At 42.7% G+C, this 25,420-nt stretch overlaps 1 protein-coding gene across 2 annotated transcripts in view; it reads right to left on the minus strand.

Annotated features, from left to right (window-relative positions):
• Positions 1–24,674, minus strand: part of BACH2 (BTB domain and CNC homolog 2) — a 317,702-nt gene extending 293,028 nt beyond the window's left edge. For both annotated transcript variants that reach the window (XM_054569720.1, XM_054569719.1), the window contains exon 1: positions 24,171–24,674. The gene's annotated coding sequence lies outside the window, so the exon portion shown is untranslated. The remainder of the gene's footprint in view (positions 1–24,170) is intronic.
• Between the last annotated feature and the right edge of the window lie 746 nt (positions 24,675–25,420).

Genomic DNA, 25,420 nt, shown 5'->3' on the forward strand with positions numbered 1-25,420 from the left:
TATATGTGCGTGCCCCTTCTCCCTTTGCCATCGTATCTGCCCTCATTTGCCTCTTACTGTAAGGGAGGCCCTTCTCTTCCCGGCTATTCTATACAAACTCTACCCATGAAGGGTCAGGTCTCTTTCCAAATTGGCAAACTTGCTGCTGCCATTTTCATCTTTCAGTCACCATCTCTGGCATTTTGATCTTTTCCGACCCAGCTGAGGAGCTCCTCTCTGGGGACTCACACTGCACCCCCTTGCTCCTGCTTCTGAACTTCTATAATATTTATTCCATGTCCCCAAATCAGGTTGTTCTTTAAATTACCAAGTGTAAGAGGCAGTTCACATGCTGGAGAGAGCACTGGTGTTGCAGCCGGTGGCCTGATTCTTGACAATAGGTTCCCCTAAGCCAGTGCTTAATGTCTCTGAACCTCAGCTTCTTTCTCTGAAAAAATTATTAATATCATCTCATTCATAAGGTTTTCTTAGAGGTTGAATAAGATCATGTCAAGCTCCTATCCTTTCATCGGCATATTAATACACGTTGGTTCCCTTGCCATGAGACTGTAAACCCTCCAAGGGCAGCTTACGTTTCTCCCAGCTCTGAGGACAGCACTGTGCAGAGATTAAAAAGACATGCAGGTGAATGGCAGGCTGTATAAATGAACTCATTCCAAGTCTAATGATTCTATGACAATATTCTGAAATGGGTTTTCCATATCATAAAATGCAAATCATAAAATGCATTTTAACATAGTCACTCTGCCACGAACATAAACAGATTTTATTTTTGCCCTAATGAGTATATAATGTAACCTTTACCTCTTATATGATATTAAGATTTTTTTACTTAGGACTCATTTTTTCAAAATCCAGAAAGTGCATGGCAAAACAAGAAAAAGTAACTGCAACACAAAGTAATTTGAAAGATTTTTCATACCTAAAAAGGGAATTTTTAACCACAACCTTAGTCATAAACCTTCAACAGGCAAATCAGAAGCAGTGAAAGATTAAGTACTCAGGAGAGAATTAGATTAAAGTGCCTCTCGGGTTCAGGCGGTGGGTTACAACACTCACAAGACTTAGCTGCCGGAAGTGGGTGCTGTACCTTTATCACGGCCGCCCCCACCTGACCACCTGTAGCAGCCTCAGAGGAAGCCGACAACCCCCACACACTTTCCAGCTGCATCTCTGAGCCACAAAGTACGCACACACAATCAGCCAACGTATAAAACTATATCAGAAGCATCACTGTGAAAAGGGGAAAATCTTCAGCTGCTGATGAGTAACCTGTGTTATTTAGATTCTGTCACCAAGACCAGAAGTTAAGCTAAGGGGAGACCCCTCTAAACACACCCACACAACCCTGGTAACTAGCTACACAGTGCACGATTTTAACATGAAATATTTGGGGCACTTAAAAGGCTGAAGCAGCAAATCCTTGGGTAGAGGGTAGGGGGCCCAGAGTGGGTACCTTGGAGGCTGCAGTTCTCCTCCCCGCGGTGTTGAATGACTAATGAAAATATGTCACCAGATCCAAAAGCGGGGAGGACAGTTTCTGCCTTAGAATCAGGCTACAAAGAAAAGACCCATGGCCCCGTGGTCCCACATTACTCTACAAAAGAGAAGGCTGGATCTCACTGAATGAATGTAATTCACACATTTGCAGCAGTATTCTTTGAGGGGACTACTTCAGAATGTCACATTATTTAAGTCAAGTGGAGGGAAAAAACAGAAAAAATAAAATAAAAGCAACAGCTTTCAAGTAATGTTTAAAACTTTGCTTTGTTCCACCTGAATAATATGTTAATCGTCATTTTAAGCAGTTCAATTAAAATGCACCTGCACTGAGAATCATGAGAGAACACACCTGCTCTTCAAATATATCCTAAAAATAATTTGATTCCTCCCCTCATGTTCTGATTTTATATTTAATTTGGAAAGCAAGAAGAAAAACTGAATAAGCTCCAATTTTGACCCACAACTTATAAGCCTAAAGAAATCATCAGCAGAAATGAAAGAAAATGAGACTTTCAAAATATACCCATAATCCAAAATACAGCCAGTGTTTGGAGGGTGGAGTAATCACACTGACATCACGTAACAAGGAGGAGCTTTCTATACATGCAAGGGATGTCTACCACAGCAACACAGGCACAGAACTTCTAGTTTGTAAGAGCTATGTCCTATTTGAATGTCATATTCTCCACTGTAATTTTAATTTACCACAAACAATAGCAACAATGGTCTCTGTCCCTTGAGACCAAAGAAACTATCAAGAGCATTTACCCCTTGCTTCCGTTTCCCCATTACCTTGCCCGGGGCCATCCTAAGTCATAGTCCCGAAAACTGGAAGATTTCTCCCTCTGCCCAATGTGCTTAAAATCGACGGTTCTTATAAGTCTAAATGCAAAATACACATCTTTAAATGACCGTCATTAAAGTTGATAAGCTATGAAGGTAGACATGAAGTCTTCTGTCTTGGCACATCCTAGAACTACACTTCCTTCACACAGAATGCCACCGGATAAATGAGTGCCTTAACATATTTTTTAAAAATGGACTAGGGAACCTATAATGGCTTCCTCTGCAAGAATGCAATTCAATTGTCTGCACGTTACCCTAAACAAAAGAGAAAGGGATGGAAGAAAGTTCAGTAAAATATTGAAAGCTGTAGCTTTCATTCGAGTATCGGGATGTAATTTCCAACCATTTACCCCAACCTCATTCCCTCATCCCCCAATAAGTACAACCCCCGTTATTCATCCCTTATTCTACATATAATGGTGTCTTGGCAACAGTATCATCTTAATTTTTCTCTATCATTTGCCAGAATTCCTCTTGGAGAAAAAAGTATAACTGTAAGAGAAGTCTGAGTGATACAAATTCAGTACAAATATACCTCATTTTATTGTACTCTCACTTCATTGTGCTTCATAGACACTGTGTTCTTTTTTACAAACTGAACGCAAACCCTCTACCAGCAAAAAGATTATGAATACTGGCTTTATTGCGGTGGTTCAGAACCAACCAAAACCACCATGTCTCCAAAGTATGTCTGTATTTCAATATCTTACCCTTTTCAAACACTCTCTTAATGAAGGAGTTTACTATTTCCTCTCCATTCTCTCTTCTGAAAATGTGTTAAGGCAGTAAAATTCCTTCTCCTTGTATCTTGTTGTAATGGCTGCCTTCAAACTTATTTTGATACAGTATCTGAGCTATTAAAAATGGAATTTTTACTTCTTTTCCTCAAAAGAGTAGTACAAAACCAAATTTCAGCCTTATCTACAAGATAATAATTAAGCTGCTTTTGTAATTCTGTTCCTACATATATGCCCAACAGAAATGCATATATTTGTTCACCCAAACATGTTCTAGAATGTTCAACAGCAATAGTATTCATAGTGGCCAAAACAACCTGAAAACTACACAAATGGATAAATATTGGTACATTAACACAAAGGAATACAATATAGTGCTGAGAACCAAAAGTCAACCATTATATGCAACCATATAAATGGATTTCACAAACATACTGCTGAATGCAAAAGCCAGACCCAAAACAACGCATGCTATATGACTCTGTTTATATCAAATTCAAAAACAGGCAAAGTAAATCTATGCTTTTAAAAGTCAAGACTAGTGGTCAGCATGAGAGGGGGAGTTTAAAAGGGAGCATGAGAACTTTCTGGTCTAGTACTAGTAGTGGTCTGGTTCTATCAGTGTTCACTTGGTAAAAAATTCATCAGCGTGATGAACGTACGTGCTGTGTATACTTATCTCAATGTATAATATAATTAAATTTGAAAGTTAAATGAAATTAAATTAGCTGTTTTTCTCAAGAAATAGACTTATACGTGTGAAAATCAGACTGGCTCAGCATAGTAAAATGGAGCTAAGAGCTGGACTCAAATTCAAGATTTTACCATTAATTATGCAATCTTGGCTTCTCTGGCTTCCACTCCTATAAAATGAAGAGAACAGCAAAGATTAAATGACATAACAGTGCATTTTTTAGCAAAAAGGATATACAAATGCTTGCCTGAACTATGCTCTTTTTGTGGGTTCAGGAAAGCAAGCATCTCTGAGAGCAGGGCAAAGGTGCAGACTGGGATTCCTTCTCCAAGTAAGTGGATTCCATTCGTGGCATCTCATGTGTAAAACTCTGTTAAGTTCTGATCTTCTGTTCTCTGAAAGCCCTCACTCACTCCCCACGTTCTAGAGTCTGCACCAGTACTTCCAAATAGAAATATCATGTGAGCCCTATATGTAATTTTCAATTTTCTAGCAGCCACATTTTTTAATGTAAAAAGAAACAGGTAAAAATAATATTGTTACTTAATGTTTACATGCAAAGTATTAGCATTTCAACATGTAACAACCTAAAAAAATGTTAAATAAATATTTTGTCCTTTTTTGTATACTAAATCTTTGAAATCAGTATATGTTTTACACTCACAGCACATCTCAATATGGACTAGCCACATTTCAAGTCTCAAAAGCCATATCATATGTAGTTAGTGGCTACCATACTGGACAGCACAAGCCGGAGTCTAACTGGAATATGTGATTTCAAACCATTCTGGGAAAAAAGCCTAAGACCAGGTAAACCCTATATGGATGTGTAATAATCTCCCTAAACCTCACTCTTAAAAGTTGATTACACTTCACTTTTCAATAGCTATAATATTAAATTCAACATCAATTTCCTAGTTACTCCATATTCAAAATGGTGATCTAATAATCTAAAACTTGGTAAGATGCTATGACTATTAAAAGTGAATTTATAAATTATAAAACTTTTTGGACATTGAGACTGTCTTATTTATTTCATGTCCTTCCCAGAGTACTCAGCCCACAGCTTTGTACACAGAAAGTGCTCAGTACATATTTACAGTGAATGAATGAATGAATGAAGAAAGCAAACAAGTTGGCAGAAGAAAAGTCTAGCCTTCCACCTCACAGTCAGTTACAGATATGATGAGGCAATTTATTTGTTAATAATCATTTATGAATTAAAAAATCAAAACTTGGAGAATCTCACTAAGGCAGAATTAAGCATTTTTTTAAAAAGTCAGCCCTGTAAAAGGAGGCGAAACCTTGCTAAACTAAAATTAAAACAATTATGATGCACAAAAGCTCTAACACTTTATTATTTTATAAAGCCATTTGTCATACATTATCTCCTCTGGAAGACATACATACGCCGAATATTATCTAAGCCCCCTGTCAAAGTAAAGTTTCTTTGTCCTAAATGCCAGAAGAAAATGTATCTGGAAATATGTGCTTAAACCAAGTAACTCATGGTTACATGGCCTTAAAGAACATCTTTTACTCATAAGAAATTTTCCAACTCATTTTTGCCACATTTTATATCTGACTGTAAGTCATTTAAGAACTTTATTTTGGAATTTTATGATTATCATGTTAAGTATTAGTTTTACTATGGACATCGAAAGAATAAATGACTACATAAAGGGGGAAATATGACATGAATCATAAATTCCATCTGAACTTCTTAAATTAAAAGGACAAGGAGCAAAGTATTTAAGGATAAAAGAGATGAGCTCAAGTTAGTCACAGTATTTTAAGAAGAAAAAGGTAAAAACTATTTTACTTGCCTGAGCTCAGATCTAAAATCTAAAAGATAAGGGCTGCTGTGGAGAATTACTAAAACATACTCAAACTTCAAAGGTTCCCATAAGGTCAAAATATGGAATATGTACAAGCAAAAAAAAAAAAAAAAAGAAAGAAAAAAAGGCTAAAGATATATTCAATGTATTATCAGATTTTATTTATTATGTAAATATCTCTTGAGTATTCTTAACAGGTTTTCAGAATTTTAATCTACTCTGGAAACTTTAGGATAGAGAAGAAAATGAAGAAATTAATACAATTTTTAAGCAAGAATGTAGTCCTATATATTAAAAACAAAAAACAATGCTATATTTTAATTGCTATAAGCTGCCCACATACATAAGAAACCTAACTTTTACTTTAGGGAGAAAATGAACAAATCCACTTCAAACTAACTGAGCAACAAATACTTGCTTGGGTTTATGTATATATAACATATTCAGGCATTTGACTTTAAAAAAATTTGTAATTGATATAATTGACATATAATATTTTATTAGTTTCACGTGTACAACATAGTGACTGATATTTGTATACACAGGGGTGGACAAAAGTAGATTTGATTGTATGGAAAATAATACACAAATTAATAAATAATAAAAGAATAAACTCTGTTTCACGTACTCACAACTGTAAACCTACTTTGCCCACACCTGTACTGTGAACCGATTGCCACAGTAAGTCCAGTTAGCATCTGTCACCACACGTAATTACAGATGTATTTCTTCTTGTGGTCTTGAGAACTTTGAAGACCTACTCTCTTGACAACTTTCAAATATACAGTTGATGATCAGGCATTTTAAATTGATAATGTTACATATGAACTGGTAATTTTCAGTTTACTAAATGAAATCATTGAATCCTAAGAATTATGAAAAGGAATCTTAGACACATTCAGTCCAGTGCCTCTTGAACTTTAATGTGTATAGAGTCCCTGGGGGTGCCTGATAAACTGAAGATTGTGACTACGTAGGTGTGGGATTGGCCCGAGACTCTGCATTCTAACGAGCTCCAGGTTACACCGATGCTGTTGGTCCAGGGACCACATGTCAGTTAGCAAGGCTCTTATCAAGCCTCAGGGAGGTCCCACAGCCTCTGCTTACAGCAGGAGCAAAATCTGCTCCACCATGGACAATGCAGGGATCTGCTTGTAGAACAACGAAAAAAGTTTGTTTCCTTGTCTAATTATAGAAGACACCTTTCTCCCTACATCTCCTCTTTTCCATGTTAAACATCCCCACTTCCTTGGCCAGTTTCCAGATCCCTAAACATCTTGATCACAGAGGATGCTCCCTCCATGGTCAACATCTTTCTTTCCCAAATAGTCCCTTGGCAGAGGGCAGCGCATTCCATGCACGCGACAACCAGGCTTGAGAACAGCTGAGCAAGACCACTGCGTTGCCCTATTTAAAGAGGACAGCTTTCTGAATGTGGCTCTAAGGGGCTGCCAGTTTCCATAAGAACCAGAGAATCATGTTGTGCTAGTGCTTTCAATCTTGTGCAGGAACTGCTCCCAAACAGGTGTACAAATTCTGTCTTTGAACTCAGATGTGGGAATTTACATTTATTCATGTAAAATGTCATCTTACTGCTTTGGGCTTTAAAATTACCTTAAGGTAATTAAAAAATAACAGCTCAAATCAGAAATATTTTCAGAAAATAACAACTCACAAAAACCTTTAAAAAATGTATTACCTAATAGGTCATACATACACACATGTGCAAAAACAAATGCAGCTTTAAAAAAAAATCATTTTAAAAAAATCCTTGGGACTGCTATTCAGGTTGGAAGTAAAACATTGCCAGTACCTTGGAAAGCACCTAATGAACCCCTTCCCATAATATCCCACTCCATCACCTCTCAGGGTAACAGCTTTACTGATGTTTTTGTGACAATCATTCTCTAAATTTTCTTTATAGTTTTACAACTTATAGATACATCCTAAACAGCACATTTAGTTCTGTATGCTTTTGAACTTTACATAAATGGAATCATACCGTGTAAATTTTCTTCTGTGTCTGGCTTATTTCATTCAACATGAAATGTCTAAGGTTCATCCAAACTAATACATGCATTTTTATTTGTTTAACAAACACTTAAATAGAGCTGGTCACTCTCCTAAGAATGTCTCAAATGTTAATTCATTTAATCCTCCCAAAAACCCTATCAGTTAGATACTATTATTTTCCCTAATGCACAGAGGGGAAAACTGTGGTTAAGAAACTTGCCCAAGGCCACAAAATATGTGGCAGAACCAAATTTTGAACCCAGGCAGAATCCTTCCACTTAACCACCAAGCATGCTGCCTTTCCACACCCTCTTCTATGTGGTGTTGATATTCCAGTGCATATATATAGCAAAATATCGTGACTCAATCCAATGTCGATGGGTATTTGGATTGTTTCTAGTTTTTGCATGTATAAACAATGCTTCTTTGAACATCCTTGTCCATGTTTCTCTAAGCACATGGGAAAAAATTTGTCTTATATATGTATACATAAGAGTAAGACTGCTGAGCCGTAAGTTAATAGCAGGCTGAACTTGCATTAGGTAATAACAAACTCTTTTCCAATCTAATTGTGTCAAGCTATACTCCTACAAGCTATGTACAAGAACTCTCCATCTGCGAGTACATCCTTGTCAACACGTGTCAGATTTTTAAATTTCTGCCAATCCAAAAACTATGTATGATATGTTATTACGATTTTAATTTGTATGTGTTTGATTACTAAATCAGCCATTTGATTTCTTTTATGAAGTGTTTAAGTATGTGAATGCACAGTATCATTTTTTCTGTTGAGCTGTCTGGCTTTTTCTTATTTATTTATATATGTTCTTTACATATTCTGGACCAATCCTATACATGTGCCACAAATACCATCAACTAATTTGGGCTTGTTCTCAGTCTTCATGTTTTAGTGAACATAAGTCCTATTCACATTATTTTTCCAAACAATGAAAGTGAAGGACTCCTCATACATTTAAAACCTTTCATCCTACTATAAAAGAATTTCATAGATCTGCACTTAACAATCTTCATATCCCTCCATTCATTGCATCTTAAGAATGGTCAAAGGACATTATGCTGATGATTATCAATTTGGGGCAATAAAGCTGATATCTATAAATCACGAAGGGTATAAGCTAAGAAATTAAGGACCATTTCAGTAAATTCCACAATATTTTGAGGACATATATAGATCTAATTCCTTTTAAGGCTTCCTAGTCCCCCCAAACTTGCTGACTTTCTTTTCTCCCAACTCCTACAACACTTACCTTTACTAGTTATCCTGGCATTTGAGCACATATTGCCATGCATTGTACTTCAAATGCTTCATGTCCTTTTATACATATCATCTCCAGTATAAAATAACAACTTCCCTACAGACAGGGACCATTTACACTGGTATTGTACTCTATACATTGTGTCCTGTGCATAACAGAGTTCTCTCCAAAGAGCAAGTCCTCAATAAGAAATTATTGATTTGTCCAAGAAGTAACATTAGGATAGAGTAAAAGAACTTCAAGGTCAATATATATAACTCATGCATTAGGAAACTGTGGAAAATAAAAACATAAATTGGTTCAAGAGACATTAATCTAAAGTTCAGAATGATGATAACATTGGTTAAAAAATACAACTGATATGGTAGGATGGGAACAAACTATCAGAAGCTTTAAATGTTTTGCTGAGGAGGAGTTTAGACTTCTGTGGGCAGCAAAAAGCCATGTGTGATTTTTAAAGAGGGAGAGTCAATGAATCCATCCATCCATCCATCCACCCACCCATCCATCCATCCACATCTTCCATCCAACAAATACATACTTCCTGAGCATCCACTCAGTGCCAGACACCGGAAACAATGATTCCTGAACTCCTGAAGCTTAAGTCACAGTGAAGACGACATATAATAAACAAGCAAGCAACATACATAGCATGCCAGAGGGTAATGAAATCTTCAGAGAAAAGAAAGGAGAGGAAAGGGGTGGGGTTCCTGGGAAGGACAGCAGTCCTTCAATTCCACAGGGCAGCCAGGGAAGCCTCACTGAGAAGCCCTGGGGAAAGAGCTACTCCCATGGACCCGGCTGCTGGAACCTTTTAATAGCCAGAGGACAGTCTGAAGATCCCAGTCTTTTTCATACCTAAAGTTCTGAGCCTCCTTCTCCCTCTAATTTCTCCTCACCACCCCCACCCCATCCAGATGCATCTCTGACCTCAGGATCTCCAACTCCAGGCTGGGTGGCAGAACCATCTCAACGTCTTGTCTTCCTTTACTGATCTCCTTGAGGTTCGCCTATGCTGTTGCTGGCTTCTGAAGTTGGGGCCTCCCCGCTGGGCCTTTTCCTGCGTCCTCAGAATCCAGCCTCCTTCCCAGGATGCATTCTCAGTCTCACACTGGAAGCCAGTTCCGGCTTTCCTTCTGATTTCTGTCCCACCTGGATGGCCCCTTCCAGAAACAGGCTGCCGGCACAGATGGCAACAGGAGCACCTGAGGCCACTGTGGGGGTGCCTCCATGAGCAAGACACCAGGGTCAGAGAGGGGCAGCATGTGGGTACATGTGGGTGCACATGCATGTATGTATAGTGAGTGCATGTGTGTGAATGCCCAGATCTGCCCAAGGATGGGGTGAGAAGGGGTGTAGGCACGCAGGCCGGAGCCACCAGAATGTAAGAGAATAAATGAGAAGAGGCAAGTGTTCACACGGAGAAAAAAAGAGCAAACGCTTGCCAAGAGATGGAAAGAAAAAGTTGCCCAGAAAAGAACTATACGTAGCAAGACACGGGTAAAAAGAGTAACAGGGAAGGATTAAAAACCCAAAATGCTGAAAAGATGGCAGGACACACACACACACACACACACACACACACACCCCATCTAAAATAAAGTGTGAAAGAGACAAGACTGACATAAAATTTGAACTAATAAAATTCTGTCAACAAATGTCCCCGATCTCAAAGAACATGTATGAATGACCTGTGGACATGGACAAGAAAGTGGGAATTGGCTGTGGGAGCGGGGGTTGGGGGTGGGATGGGTGGAGGCGGGGCAGAGGGGGGAAAATTGAGACAACTGTAATAGAATAAACATGATTTAAAAATTTTTTAAAAGCAAAGAAAAGAACAAATGTCCCCAATCTGAGGTGCAAAAAGAGGAGTAACCTTATTCAAGGGAAGAGTTTGCAAACCACAGAAATACAGCCTCTGGAGGAAACCGAAAGTGCATTCTCCATAGACAGAGGGGAGGCCGCCTTCTATAGAAAAAGTTCTGTCCTGGTACTAACTGGTCCATTTTTATTCAAATGAAGTATCCAAGTTGTACAGTTCTGACTGTTCAAATATGACGGTCCTGACTGGTCAGAATCCGGTGTTCCGATTTGTCAGTATAGACACAATGAGGATACGGTTGTACTGACTGGAAGGGGTAGGTCTCAGCCCGTAGGTTGAAGGATGATTCCAAAAACCCCTTTATAAAGGCCGGTTCAGATGGCAGGAGTGCAGTGCAGGAGGCCTGGTGCCTCAGTCTATGACTTCTCCTGAAATGCAGTGCACGTGACAGGCTTCCATCAGCAATGGCTGCTGGCCTCTGGTTATGAATTTGCGCCCACTTAACTACGAGAAGTCCTTCTTGACAAATATATTCTCTCTCAGGGTCCACAATTCTAATTTTCAGCTTCCCTTTAAAGCATTTATTTCCCAGATCAAGGCTAACATACCAAGCAAAGAACAAAGGCCTCTAGCTCTAGTAGCTAGAAACAAATAACAGAACATTGCTAATGATGAAGTATTTAGAAAAAAAATATATAAATGTCAGTGTAGACGTTGGTCTCATATTCTGGAAATTTAATTGTTTTCACCACAGAATGCAAAAAGGAAAGGCTCTTGGGTACAGAGCTAAGATAGTGATTTTGAATGGTCTGGCCAAACTGCAGGAGAAAACAAACCAAAACTAAACACCCCCCCACCCCGCCAAAAAACCCCCCAAAATAAAAACAAGAATGTTCCCATACAGAGATGCAAGTAAACAAGCTGCAAAAAATATGACCATACACCTAAATGCCCTGTGATACTCAGGGTCTCTAGGCAGCCCTTCAGCAGTGGAAATGGGGCAGCACCCTCCTTCCTGTGATAACTGCTCCTTCTCCACTCTGCCTTTTCCTCTGACTCGAATTTTCTGTTAGCCTTCCTCTTGGAATCCTTTGATGATGACTCACATGGCAATAGGGCTAGTCAGCAATACCGCAGTCCTCCACAATAGATGCTGTGTAGGAGGCAAGCCGCTCACTGGACTGTTGTCTGTACCAGTTTTTTCCTTTCTCTGTTCAGGGAGGATTTGCTTTTCAGCCACATTTCCCTCAAAACACATCCCTGTCAGGAGATGCTTACTGCACAGATTTCTAAACGATGAAATGATCTTAATTTGGCTACTTAGTCATAACGAAACTAAAAACAGTAAGATGAAAAAACAATAGTGTGATCATCACACCTACAAAAAACAACTTTATACTTGGGTGAAATCAAGACAGCAGGAAAAAAAATGCTTAAACTAATATTTTCCAACCTTTCACTAACAGCTAGGGCTAAAACCACATGTTTTGAAGGTCTTGCACTGTGTTATTATTAGAAGTCACAATTCTATTGATACTGATGAGTCATTTGTATCGGCGGAAACCAAGAACTTCCATCAACATCATGTTACACACAGTCACTGTGGCTTGGCTTTTTCTTTATTACTGGTCAAAGCTGCTACAGAATGCTTATTGAAGCTAAAAAAAAAAAAAAAGAAGAAGAAGAAGAAGAAGAAAGAAAAAGAAAAGGAGGAGCTCTCCTTAGGGGGTACAAAGCTTCTTTTCCCGAACTGATCTCAGTTCTCCGGGTAGTTTAGGATGATTTGATCAACTTGTAATTACAAAAGAAAGTTTATTTAGAAATCTCAAAAAAGTTACATTTCACACTTACGTATGAAAATAAGCAGAACTGAACTCCAAAAACAAACAGCGAAACCATCTCTGAAAACACATGCCAGCTTTAAAATGACCGGAGGTCAGGTGTGTGTTTGTTTTTCTTAACCTTAATAACATACAACAGATACCAACAAAATCTGTCATTACTTAAGGACTGGAGCCACACAAAACAATGTCAGGCTAGCCTCTCAGCACCCACTCTGCGGCTTCACCACTCAAGGCACAGGCTCCTCACAGAGGGAGAAGTGGGTCAGGTTTCAGTTACACCACGAAAGCCTAAGTAAAAAGGTTCATGAAAGTTCCTTCTGGTGCTGGGGAGAAAAGAAGAGCATATCTATCCCCTTTCACTTATTATCTCCCCTTTCCCTCCCCCACCCCCTCCCCCTTAAAGAGTCCCAGGGATTTAAAATGAAGTAAAAATCAGTTTTCCTGAGGGGTTCCCAGAATTGTTGATTCTCATGTAGCCTCTAGAAAGGTAAGAACCCACCCAGTTTTCTACCCTGCAACTAGAAGGCTGTGTTTGGCGGCTGTAAGGAGAAGAGAACCCGGCTTAGCAGTGAACACAGGTCTGAAAATAGCCTCCCAGCAGCTAGACGCCCCGTGCTCTCCCGAGGCAGCACTGGCACTGCGGGCAGTTGACGGGGAGGCCAGCTGAGCACTGCAACAGCCGCATGAGTCAGCAAACGCTTCTGGTAGGAAACTGCTGACAGGCTAAATTACTCTTGCATATAGAAGGTGCACACACCTACCGGGCAAAAACAAAAACAAGGTACATGCAAATTAGCAAACAGGAACCTCTCTGCCCTTGCAGTTGCTATTTGCAAAGGTTAAACCAAAAATATAATCTATGCTACTGCTTAAAAAGTAGTACTAGCAACTAATAATAATTAATAGTGGTAATAAACAAACAACTCACTCTCAGTGTCGTGATGTGTGGAACAGCTGCATTCAAATCTCACAAGCTAGTTAATTTTAACTGGTTTTAATTTTAACTGGATTTAACTGCTTTTCCTCCCTTGTGAAAAAAATCAAAATAGTTGCCATATTGACCACAAGAACCGGTAACAGACAAGCACAGTTCCTGTTTTTCAGAGGGGACTTAACTTTTAAACCCACAATATCAAGATGCTTAACATAAGTGGAAATTTAAAATTTGTTGTTTGATGTGGGAGACTTAAACCTGTACACTAATTCAGATCCCACAAACGTTATGGAGTAGTCACATCTCCGGCTTTATCCTACGCATCTTTCATTTTTGTTCTCTCATTTAGCACAGGATCCAAAAAGCTACAGGAAAACTGGTTGTCTCAAACTCAGGGCACACTTTCCCATAGAAACAGTGCCATGCCAATGATGCGATGTTCCAGGACGTGCCATAAAAACGTCTCAAATTTAAAATGAGTGAGGGGTTAAATTTGTAACGTAAAAAGAAAATAAACACTATAAAACAGTTCCAAACTAAAGAAAACACTCTTGCTTGACTGTGCTTGAGAAAACGTCCAACTAGAGGAAGATGAGGGGACAGTCTTCTAAATGAGACTTGTGGACTTCAGCTTTAGCTTCACTCTGGTTCTTTTCATATGGTTTAATGGTGAATTTCACTTTAAAATGCATGGCATGCCCTGACTTTGCCATATCATTAGAAAAATCTTTATCAGTTGTGAGTACTGATTTTTTTTCCTCCCCCAAATTGATCAGAATTTAGAAGAGAAACGAGGAAGGAAGAAGGGTTACAAAGAGGAGGTACTAGAGAGAGGAACAGAAAGAAATGGAGTCAGGCAGGCAGGAAGGCATGGGGGAAAATTAAACTACAAAGAAAGAGGAAAAGTAGGAATAGAGAGAAGTCTCCCCTTCTCAACGTACCCCCAGGGAAGAGGGACTCTTCACATCCGCTAAGTGTTCAGGGAGCCGACCCCACAGCGAAGGAGGAGAGCTAGGGAGTCCATAGAACAGTTCCAGAGACTAGCACTAGATGGCGCCATCAACTCAACATAGCATGGTTACTGAAGGAACTTGAGGTGGGGGGAAGGGTATTATGGGAGGCAGTTCAGACTCCCCCACCACTGGGTATTATTTAGCGGGCAACGCTTCTATTTAAAATAAGCATGGTTTCATTAATCAGTCAACCTCTGCAGATGTCCAGATGTCACCGCCATCCATAGGATGGGGCATGTCAATTTTGAAATAAATTTATCAAATCAGTTTTTAGCAATAAAACTGTGGAGTGAGGAGCCAGGTGAGCGAGAGCCACTGCTCTCTTTTTTTCCTTTTAAAATTCGACATTTAAGGGTAATAGAGTATTTCAGGTTCACTGCTACTGACTAACTGACAAAAATTCCTAATTATAGACCAAGTGACTTTCCCCTGAAGCTCTGTTTAAATGTCAAATAACACACAGTCTTGCAATACAGGTTTATATGATTAGATCCAGTGTCTGGCAAGAGGAAGGTGGTGCTCACCGACAAATATATAATTATATTAAAAATCATCTGCCCTTTATATTTTTAATACTACAGTGGTTTATATCCTCTAATCTGCTTGTCTATATTCTCTGCCCAGAGTTGAATTTATAAACAGCCCTCTCTCTTTGCTCAGAAATTTCCTCCCATTACCCAGTTACCAGTGTGTGAAATTCTACTATTCCCACTTTTAGGATTTTTTTTTTCCCCCTTTGGCTTTGTCTCCTATGAACATGCTGATGTTTCACAAAGAAATAATGCAGTACGTATGCTCAGTTATTTATACCCTAGTAAAACTTTTTTCATAAAATCACTTCCTGAGATTGGTTTTGAAAGAGAAGGAGGGCACCAGTTAAGGGCACTGAGTGATCCAAAGGCAGCGAAGCAGAGAGCGAAGACGCAAAAGGACAGAAAGGGGCCATGTGAGAACGGGTCGCACACCTTGCCTGGCTCCGTTTATAACTGCGGCAAATCATCATCCCTGACACTGATCTTCCCAAGAAGATATAGGAAAACGAGGAGTTAAATTTAAGTATGTCTACATTTTCCTCTCGCCAAATGGGTAATAATATCCTTTACAGTTAATTTCATTTTTTTTCACAGTTTGACTCTTCAGGACTCATTCATTTGCATAATATGGAATCTTGAACCCATGTAGATATTCCACAAATCAATGTAAGTAATTCTCATACTAAATCAGCAGCTTTAATTTAAGCTCATCATTGTTTGCACAGATATCTTTATGCACTCACTGCTTGATTTTTTTAATCACTTAAAACTTCCAACAGTGACACACTAAGTATCTCTCCATTTAGCCATCTCCAAAAGTTGAACTAAATACTGAAAAATAAGCACAGTACATTCTGACATTTGATCTTTTCCCAAATTGAGCTACAAACAGACACTTACTGTTCCAGTGGCTCCCAAGAATAATGCCTCTTGACTAAAGAAGGCAGCTAGGGTGTCTTGCCCAGGGCAGAGCTGAGTCAGCATTCCAAACAGTGACCCTGCAAACTTGAGGTAATTGGGGTCACTGCCAAAGCTGAGTCCTCTAAAACCATTCAGATCTCTGGTTGAGAGTTGCAACATGCTAATCTGGCAAGATAATCTCTTCCTGAAATTGACTAGAATGAGAGCAAAGGTTACCTGCTTTTATCTGTTACTAGTGGCTAATATTTCTAATTAGGAGCTCTAATAGAATTGGATCCGAATGAAATTCTTCCTCTGCAGTAGAATAATCAACCTATTATAGGAATAGTTTCTTTCATCTTTTCCTACCTCATCAGAAAAAAAACCCTAAAAAGCTAAAAACAAACACCAGGAGGGTAGGAGCCTGAGCTACCGGAAAACCCTGGGGACAGAGCCATGGGACTCATGTGCTATGCTCAGTTCTTCTTTTGTCTTTATATGTCATCACTTCTTCTTTCTGATCCCCAAATGGTAACTTCGACCTGAGGAATGCCATTTTAGAAAATGGACCATGTGAAAGGAGATACATTCATCGCAGTTCACCGAGAAATTATTTTTCAATTTTATCTGTCAGAGAGACATCAACAAAACATCCAATATTTTGGTGCATGGGCCTGTATTTCCACTTCTGAGAACCGCTAGAGAGTGTTCCAATCTCCAACGAAGAAAAGAAGGAAAAGGGGGCGGAACAGTGTGATGGTTAAGAGAACAAGCTCTAGCATCAGACACCCAGCTTCTAGTCCCAGCTGTACCACTCATTAGCTGGGCAACATCTGTGCCTTGGCGTCTAATGATCACACCTAGGTCTGGGTTGTCACCAGGATTGAATAAGTTAATATAAGTAACACACAGGAAGCTCCCAACACAGGTTAGCTATCATCAAAGAAAAAAAAATACAGGTGTTTTAGTTATACAGCATAGTCAGTGGACAAGTACCATATGATTTCACTCATACGTGGAACTAATGAACTGAACTAACAAGCAAAATAGAGACAGACTCATACATGGAGAGCAGGCGGACTGCTCTGGGGAGGGTTAGAGGGAGTGGAGGGATAGAGCAAAAAAGAAAAAAAAAAAGAGAAAGCACCCGTGGACACAGATGACACTGTCTAATTGCGGGGCAGGGGCGGAGGTGGAAGAGGGTATAGGAGGTATAAATGGGGAGTGACTCAGTCTATTGAGCATCACTCTTCGAACTGAAAGGTCCCCAGTTCGATTCTCAGTCAGTGCACGTGGCTGGGTTGTGGGAGGGTCCCCATTTGGGGGCCTGTGAGAGGCAATTGATGGATGTTTCTCTCCCTCCTTTCTCCCTCCTTTCCCTTCTCTCTAAAAATAAATAAACTTTTTAAAAAAGAGATAAGTGGTGATAAAAAATAAAACAGAAGCTCCCTGCACTTAAATAAATAAATAAATAGGACTGTCAGCATTCCTAAATTGCGCTAAGAATAGCCTAAATAATTGTTCTTGGTCTATAGATGCTTGAGACCCTCCTGCTCCCAGGTAGCAGAGGCTTCAGACAGGAGCTGGACTCACATTTTCATGGAAGATCTTTGCCTAAGTCCCATACATACCAGCCAACTAGGAGGAAATGTCTGTGTAGCTTCTAATCATTCAAACATTGTCAAAACGACCCGAAATATGTTCAAAATAAGAATGCTAACTTGCATTTTTTCCAAGTATGAAAACGAACAGTATTCTTGGCACTTAACAATTCTGTTTCTATCAGGCTCTAAAGACATAGGTAAATAAATCAATTCTGAACTCTGTATACAAGAACCATTATTTGCCAAAATGGTCTAAGAGGTTATATCGTGGTTTATGCAATACTCCAAAGGGCCAAAGACAGTACTGAATGAATAGGATTAGGAGGCTAGCGGGAAGGAGGAAGCCCCGAGTTTCAGATGGACTCAGAGGGCAGTTCACTCTGCAATCCCCCAGGGAGGGCTGCCCCAACCTCCCAGCCAGGTCCCATTCCCCCACGAGACTCTCGGCTGCATGCAAACCTTTCCTTCAGAGAACATGCCGTGGGTTATCTGCTGCTTTCTAATTAATGGCATCCCTCCTACTAGTGAGGGTGCTTCATGAGGCAGGGACCAGGACTGGGTTTGCTCCCCAGTAGCCCCATGACTAGCTAACATCATGCCTGCCACCAACGGCATGTTTAGTATATGTCTGTTTAGGAAATGGGTGAGCCATCTGCCTGTAAAGAAAGGCATTCCTGGACATGTGGCCCATTCTGTGGTATCCATAAGCTTCTGCTGTTTGGGAGAATACAGGGTAGGAAGAGAAATAAAAATTGCCAGTAATCTGTGGCTACTGGGACACTAAGGGTACTTGCTGAGCCTGTACCTTCTCCTTGTTTTCCTACTTACAGAACAGAAATAAGCATGCTGGGCTCTCTCCTCTTTAAACTCCAGTGTGAGAGTCTACGCCTCCTACGGTTAGACTCGCACACAGAGAGTCCTGAGGAAACTCCTGGAGCATCTGCACAAAGTGATGGGGTGGAAAAAAGGATGATGCAGGACTCGAATGGGTGGAGGACTGGGAGAATCAAAAAGCTTTCTTCTGAAATTAACCTGGAGCCAGCTGCAGGCTCAGGAACAAATGAAGACAATTACGAGAAGTCTGGGAGGACTGGAAAGTGGAGAATTTAAATGCTTGGGAAAGAAGAAAATGAAAACCGACAAGGATGGGAGGGAGCTTGTAATCAAGGTCTCACAGGGGCATCAGCAGTGTGTCCTACAGCCTTCGGGAGAGGAACAAAAGGGTCAGGGAGGAAAGTGTCACATCTCAGAACCAAAGGACAATTTATTATCAGGCTAAGGAACAAAAGAGAAGTTAACCAGGGAATGTGCTGGAGAAATGGTGATTATGAAATCACTGGGGAAAACTGAGACATTTTGGCTGTAATGCCAATGACTACAATGAACGAGCACGTGAAATGCTTTCAGATCGGGGAGATTTATTATTTTGGAAAAAATAGCTCAAGGAAAAACAAAAGCGAAATTCCTGCCTGACTTTTGAAGCAGTACCACTAGTAGGACAGGGTTCAATTCCCATATTCTTTAGAAAAGAAAGAGTCCTTGCAAAGGACATCGTGGAGATTCTAAGGATACTTCCAGCTTCAGGGAAGCTGAGGAGCGTGCTGATGGTAAGATTAGGTTTCCGTTTTAGGCAGATGGACATCTGAAATTAACAAAAAAAGAGAAACAGAGGAAAGAAAAAAGAAAAAGGGGGAAAAAGTAAAGGAAAAATCCTTGAATTGACAAAGAAAGAACTACTTTCCTACTAAATGTCACCCCAGGTCCCCTCTGCCCCCCCAAAACAAAGGTGGGTAAATATTCTGGGCAATCTTACCAAGTTAGCAAAATGTTTAGTTCTCATCATATGCAGTTGGGACTTGAAAAATGTGTAAATATTTACATAAAATGTAAAGGTGGGACAGGAATAGGTCGTACACTGTCACTGGTAACACAGAGGCAATCTGCCATCATTCCCAAGGCCTTCGTGCTGCCTTTCCTAACATAGCTCCAAGTGTGTCAGAAGTTATCTTCTTTCCCAAGGAAATGTCAATTTTTGCATCCAGCCCTGACTTCTGAACTGCAAGTATCTCTGATAGGGTCATATGTCACTGGAGCTTCTCCGACACCCAGACAGGGAAAGGAGAGGAACAGGAAGGCAGAAGTAGGGTCTGCTGTCTGAATCACCGATTTTGACAAATCTATTCCACCTTCTATTGTTTCTTATACATGAGGGTGGGGACCATGTTCACTGTATGCTATGTTCTCTACCTCATGCCCAGTCATTGCCCCAGGAATACATTATGTACATATGATGGCAAAGAAGAAAAAAAAACACCCTTATACAGTCAGGAAAAGACACATTGCCTTCAGATGAAATTCTTTCTAACATAAAATGAGAACCGTCCTCTTCTGTGGAATGGGCACAATGCCTACTCACAGGGTTGCTTTGAAGAGTCAATGAGTGACATACAGGTAACATTTATTAGCACTGTTTCTGGCATATGGCAAGCATTCAATAAATCATAGCTTTTATTTTAGTGGGTCTTTTCAAATGTCCAATTTTCATGGAGGTCCCCAAGTATAATATTAAATAGCCAAGTTACCCCATCTGGTCAATAACAATAAATAAAGGGCAGGTAGTTCAAAAGCTATGAATGATTTACCTGCACAGGATTACGTGGTGCCCATGGTATTAATTTTTTGGCCTTTCAACAGTGTATCCTCTATTAAAAAGAAAGCTATCAATCCTTGAGTGGAACTCAATGTTGATTTCAAGTTTTGCTTTTCTTTTATCTTTCCATTTCCCCAACAGCTGTAACTTGTAACCACTCATTTGGTGGAGACTCACAAATCATCTACTATGTGCCAGGCCTTTAGAAAATAGTCAAATTCAGAAAATATCAAACAGTAAGACATATTAGCCCATTCAGTGGGAAAACCTGCCCGCTGGCTCTACCTCTGACATATGTTCTCATCCAACATCTAAAAAATTTTTGAGCTAATATTTAAAAATCAGGGGATTCCACATAAAAGTCCATATAGCCAGGTTCCCTTGGAAAACCTGGAGAATGTGGCAACACAAAGCCAACATTCCCACCCATTCCCCCTGACAAGAAGAAGCAGAGACAAAGTAGCAGTTCCCTGACACTCCACCCTATGCCTCCCTTCCTTACCAGGATCAGTGGGGAAGGAAAAAAAACCCCAAAAACGAAGGGTTTCGTGTTCACTAACTATTGAAGATTTCAAGGAGACAGCAGTTGGAGATAAAACCAAGGGTGAGGTCCTTTTGAGCAGATGAGGGGAGGGCAGCCTTGTGCAATGGTGCAACTCACAGGCCATGAAGCTGGTCCTGCTCCCCAACTCCTCACCAAACAGGAACGGTACTTATTTATCTAAGTGTTCTGTCTTTTATTCAACATCAAGCCAGCATTTACACCAAGCCAGATACCATGGCCCCTGAAACCGGAGGTACAAAAAGTAGGGCAGTGGAGCCCCGCACGGCTGAGCTAGAGAGCCACTGGGATCTGTCTCTTCCCTTGTTAAGGCTGGATCCATACCAGGGACACTAAGCATGCGTTAATCCACGGAAAATTAAACTGCTCTCGACAATACCGATTGGTCTGAGCCCTTTTGTTGGCATCACAGGAGTCTCGACCACAGATTCTAAGGAGCAGCTCACAAGCGCTAATGAATAAGTCCCCTCAGCTGTGCAGACAGTGAGCCCACAAGTGAGGGGCTGGTCTAGGAGAGATTTGAACATGAACCTGACCATCTGGCTCTCTGCGACTCACTTTGATCACAAAATGAATTGCAACAAATTGAAGAGCACATGGCTAGAGTTAATTGTCTCATCTGTAATCTGAACCTACTTTTAAGCAGTTATTATTACCCTCTATCAGGTGGAAACGTTTCCTACCATCACTGCAAAGTGCATTTTCCTGATGAACTGTAATGGATCATTAAATTCCATATCTGAATAACAATACTCTGCACTCATGCAGTGCCTTTCATCCAGGGATTTCAAGGCAGTTTGCAAATAATTAAGCCCCTCATACGGCAGCCAGAGGTGAGGGACTGGACAGAACTTGCCTGGAGACACTGAGTTAAAGGCATAATTCAATAGAAAGAATAAATGGCTTCCTCCGAGGCACTAGTGATACTGAAAAGTGAATTGTGTGTGTGTTGGCGGGGGCTGTCCAGATTTCCTCCCTCACTTTCTGCCTTACTCCTTCTCTGTGGCAGATCCTCACATGCAACACAAAGACCCGAGAAATAGTAACAGGGGTGGTTCATAATTTAGCTATGAGTTCAGACATACATATATATGAGGAGATTGTTTCTTGATAATATCCTGGCATATACAATACGAACTGACATTTCAATCCACCTGCAGAATCGACAGATACCAGAAGAATTAACTCAACACATTTATGATTACCAAATGGCAACTCTAAAAGCCTTCCAAAATCCAAAATGAAGATACTGTTCGTGTTTTTAAAAGTACTTTATCCCACGATTGTGAATTCCATTTCTGGGACCCGGTATGAATAATTTTCACGTTTCTGGGAATAGCAAATATAATGGAAGTGGGCAATCAGTGCATTTTTTAAACCAGAACACTAAAAGGGAAAAAACATTTCAGCCACTCAAAGTTTTGTGGTGAAATTATAAACTCCTGAAAAACTGAATTTATAATGGAAATGCTGACAGACCTTTCACTGGAACAGTTTGAATGCAACACTGTAATTTAGCAATCTCGCTTACAGACTAAAGACTAATTCTAACAAGATGTCATTTTGACTCATGTTTATTATTACCTGCAAGAATGAAAAATGCCGTTTACTCGAGAGCTCCTGGAGAACTAGGGTGGGGCAATCTCACATTTTAAGCAAGACTTTTTCTGCTTTACCAAAATAGCCCTCTCCGCTGAAGGAGTGGCAGCCTTTCACGCTCAGCTTCTTTCATGTCAGCCAGAGCCTTCGCAGCTAGACATGCCTTTCCTACATGTTACATTTTAATGATCTGAGAAAACCGTTATCAGAGTTAACATCTCTAATTTTACTCTAAACAGACAAAAGCAAAATATCTCATTAGGCATCATCTCCGCCAAGGTTCCCACTAGGCAGGAAAGAATTTTTATCTAAAGTAATTACCCTTTAGTTAAATACACTCAACAGATTCAATATACACAGAGTGAGAGACTGCAGCACTAGACAGAGAAAGTGAAAACCGAGGAACTCCGCGGCTCGCTATCCGCGGGTCCACCAGGAGTCTGTGGCTCAGTCGGGAGTAGGGAGCCCTTGTCTCTCTCAGTTTCCAGGGTCCACGGGTACCCGCGGTCGCGAGCTTCTCTGGCCACTAAGCCATCCTAACAGCGGCTGGGCTGGAACTTTCCCCAAGTTGTCAAACTCGCCCACACACGAAAGAGTGCCGGGGATGCCCCGCGTACCCACGATCCCTAAAGCCAAGGGTACGCGGCCATTTACACACACACACACACACACACACACACGCACGCACGCACGCAGGCACGCACCCGGCCCTGCCTGCTTCCTCCCACAGTCCGAGTTCCTGCAAATCCTCGGCCAGCCCGAGGTCACCGAGATCCTCACTAGAGTCCCCTCTCGCGGGCAGCTGGGGTAGCCCATGAGCGCCGCCAGCCGCCCTCTCCACCGGCGCTGGGCTCCTGAGCACCGACCGGGTGAGAGAACTACAAGAACCACAGAGCTCTTCGCATGGGGAGGTGGAGAAGTGTCCCCTAGATAAACTCCTTTCCTTTGGTTAAGCTTTTGGGGCTGAGAGAAGGAAGTGTGGCAGGGAGGAAGGGGTGTATGTTGCACTTTAATTTTATGCAAAATCTTGGAGTAAGGGATATGCAAGTTTTTCCTCTGTGACAGCACGAGCCCCTTGGTTTACCTTCCCAGGGACGCATTCCGATAACCCGGTCATTGACCAACAGGGATCCCGTCCAGCGTGCAGCCCGAGGTCTGCGCTGCGGAGCCCCAATTTGCCTCTTCTCGGGACTCTCAAGTTGGGCTTTGACGCCCCGCCAGTCGCAGTGGCTCTGGCTACCCGGCGGCTACTGACAGCTGAGCGCAAAAGCGTGGCGGCCGCGGTCCTCACCGAGCAGCCCCGGGCACGCACGCCGCGAGCAGGTTGGAGGCCGTCCAGTCCCGCGCGGAGATCGCGGGCTGGGGGCCGGGGCGCCCGGGCCTCGCCTGGCCGGGAGCAGGGCCGTGGATCTGACAGCTGCTCCCGCTCGGGCGGACGCGCGCCTCCCTCCAGCCCGCCCTCCGCACGCCTGACTTATTACCCTCTGCTCCTCCTCCCCCTACTGTTCCAAAACACCCGTCGACGCGAACGAAATACAATGCCGCCTCGCCCGCCGTAAACAGCCAGGCGAGAAGGCGCACATTCGCCGCGGCGCGTCCGCCAGCTCGGCTCCCACCGCCTTCCCGTTCCTAGAAAATGCCATAAAAGCGGGCAGGGCTCTCGGCCGGCGGCTGCGCGCCGGGCGATCGCGGCTCCCTTCCCGCGCCGCTTCCCCACGCCTCCCCGCGCACCCACTGTCCCCTCAAACTTGCCCCGACACCCCGCCCGGCGGCTTGGCCCGGGACCGGGGATTCACCTCACCAGAGAACTTTGCGTCCTTTTCCGCCTCCTCTTCTCTGCGTCTTCTCAGCCCGCAGCCCCCTCCCGGCGGCCGGCGCGGTGGGCGGTTCGGGGGTCACCGAAAGCTCGAGGAGAGGACGCGCATCACATGGCAGCTCGTTCCCAGCTCCCCGAGTGTGGCGTGAAGGGGGAGGGGAAGGGTCGAGGGGAGGCCGGGGGGAAAGCGAGAGCGCGGCGGCAGCGGGAGTGGGCAGGAGGGTGGCGAGGGCGGCGGTGGGCGCTCACGTTAGCGCTGCTGCGATCGTAGCCCGGGCGTGCACGGTCGCTGCTGCTGCTGCTGCTGGTGAGGCGGCGGCGGCTCGGCGCTGTTTGCTCCGCGCGGCGCGGCTCGCGCTCTCCCCGGAACGCCCACACTCTCAATCGCTACATTGTTGACATTCGGCACTGACGTCACCCGCTCCCCATTCACAATAACTTTACGGGAGCCGGGCAGCGCACCTCCCCGGCCGCTGGGGCGCCGTACGCCTGGCGACTAGCGTAAGCCGCTCCGCGAATGGCGCTCCGGGGGCTGGGGCCGGGGGCGGGGGCGGGCACGCGCGCTCCGCCGGCTCGCGGGAGGGGGCGCGCCTCTCAGTGCTGCGGCCGCCGCTCTCCAGGCTTTGTGCGGCCGCGCGCCGGTGGAGCCCCCTGCTCCGGGCCCAGCTGACCGCCTGGCTCCGTCTGGCCCGGCTCTGGACTTGCAGGGGCCTTGAAAGGCAAGGGCTGGGGTCTAGCGGAGTGGGTGGTGTGGTGAGGGCTGCTAGTGTGTCACGTAGGGAAGGGGGCAAAGTCCCGGGCACTACACCCAGGAAGGGGAGCCAGACCTCCAGACTGGACATTACTGGGTTGTGCGGCGTTTCCCAGGAGGGGCAAGAAAAGATGCAACACAGGCCCCCAACACAGCTGACCCTTTGGGAGGGGGTGGGGCGAAGAAGAGTAGCTCTAACCCAATGTCGATGTTGACGTTTGAATCCTTTCGGAGGACTTGGCTTGTCCCACTGAAGGAGCCTCAAAGCCCCCACGCAAGGGTTTTAGAAGGGGCGCAAGCAATTGCGAAGCATAAATGAAAAGCCAGTCTCCCCAGCTTCGGACCCAGCCCCGGACCCAGCCCCTACTGGGTTCCAGCCTCTTTTCTGCCTCTGTGGAGGCTGCCAGGGTGGTGCTGCTGCACTTTAAGGCCATCGTGTGGCTGTCCTGTCAGAAGAAAGCTTGATGGTGGTTAAGATTTTACA

The sequence above is a fragment of the Pteronotus mesoamericanus genome, unplaced genomic scaffold (genome assembly GCF_021234165.1).
Source record: "Pteronotus mesoamericanus isolate MK-2021 breed Mesoamerican mustached bat unplaced genomic scaffold, CSHL_Meso_final contig_20, whole genome shotgun sequence".
Taxonomy (NCBI): Eukaryota; Metazoa; Chordata; class Mammalia; order Chiroptera; family Mormoopidae; genus Pteronotus; species Pteronotus mesoamericanus.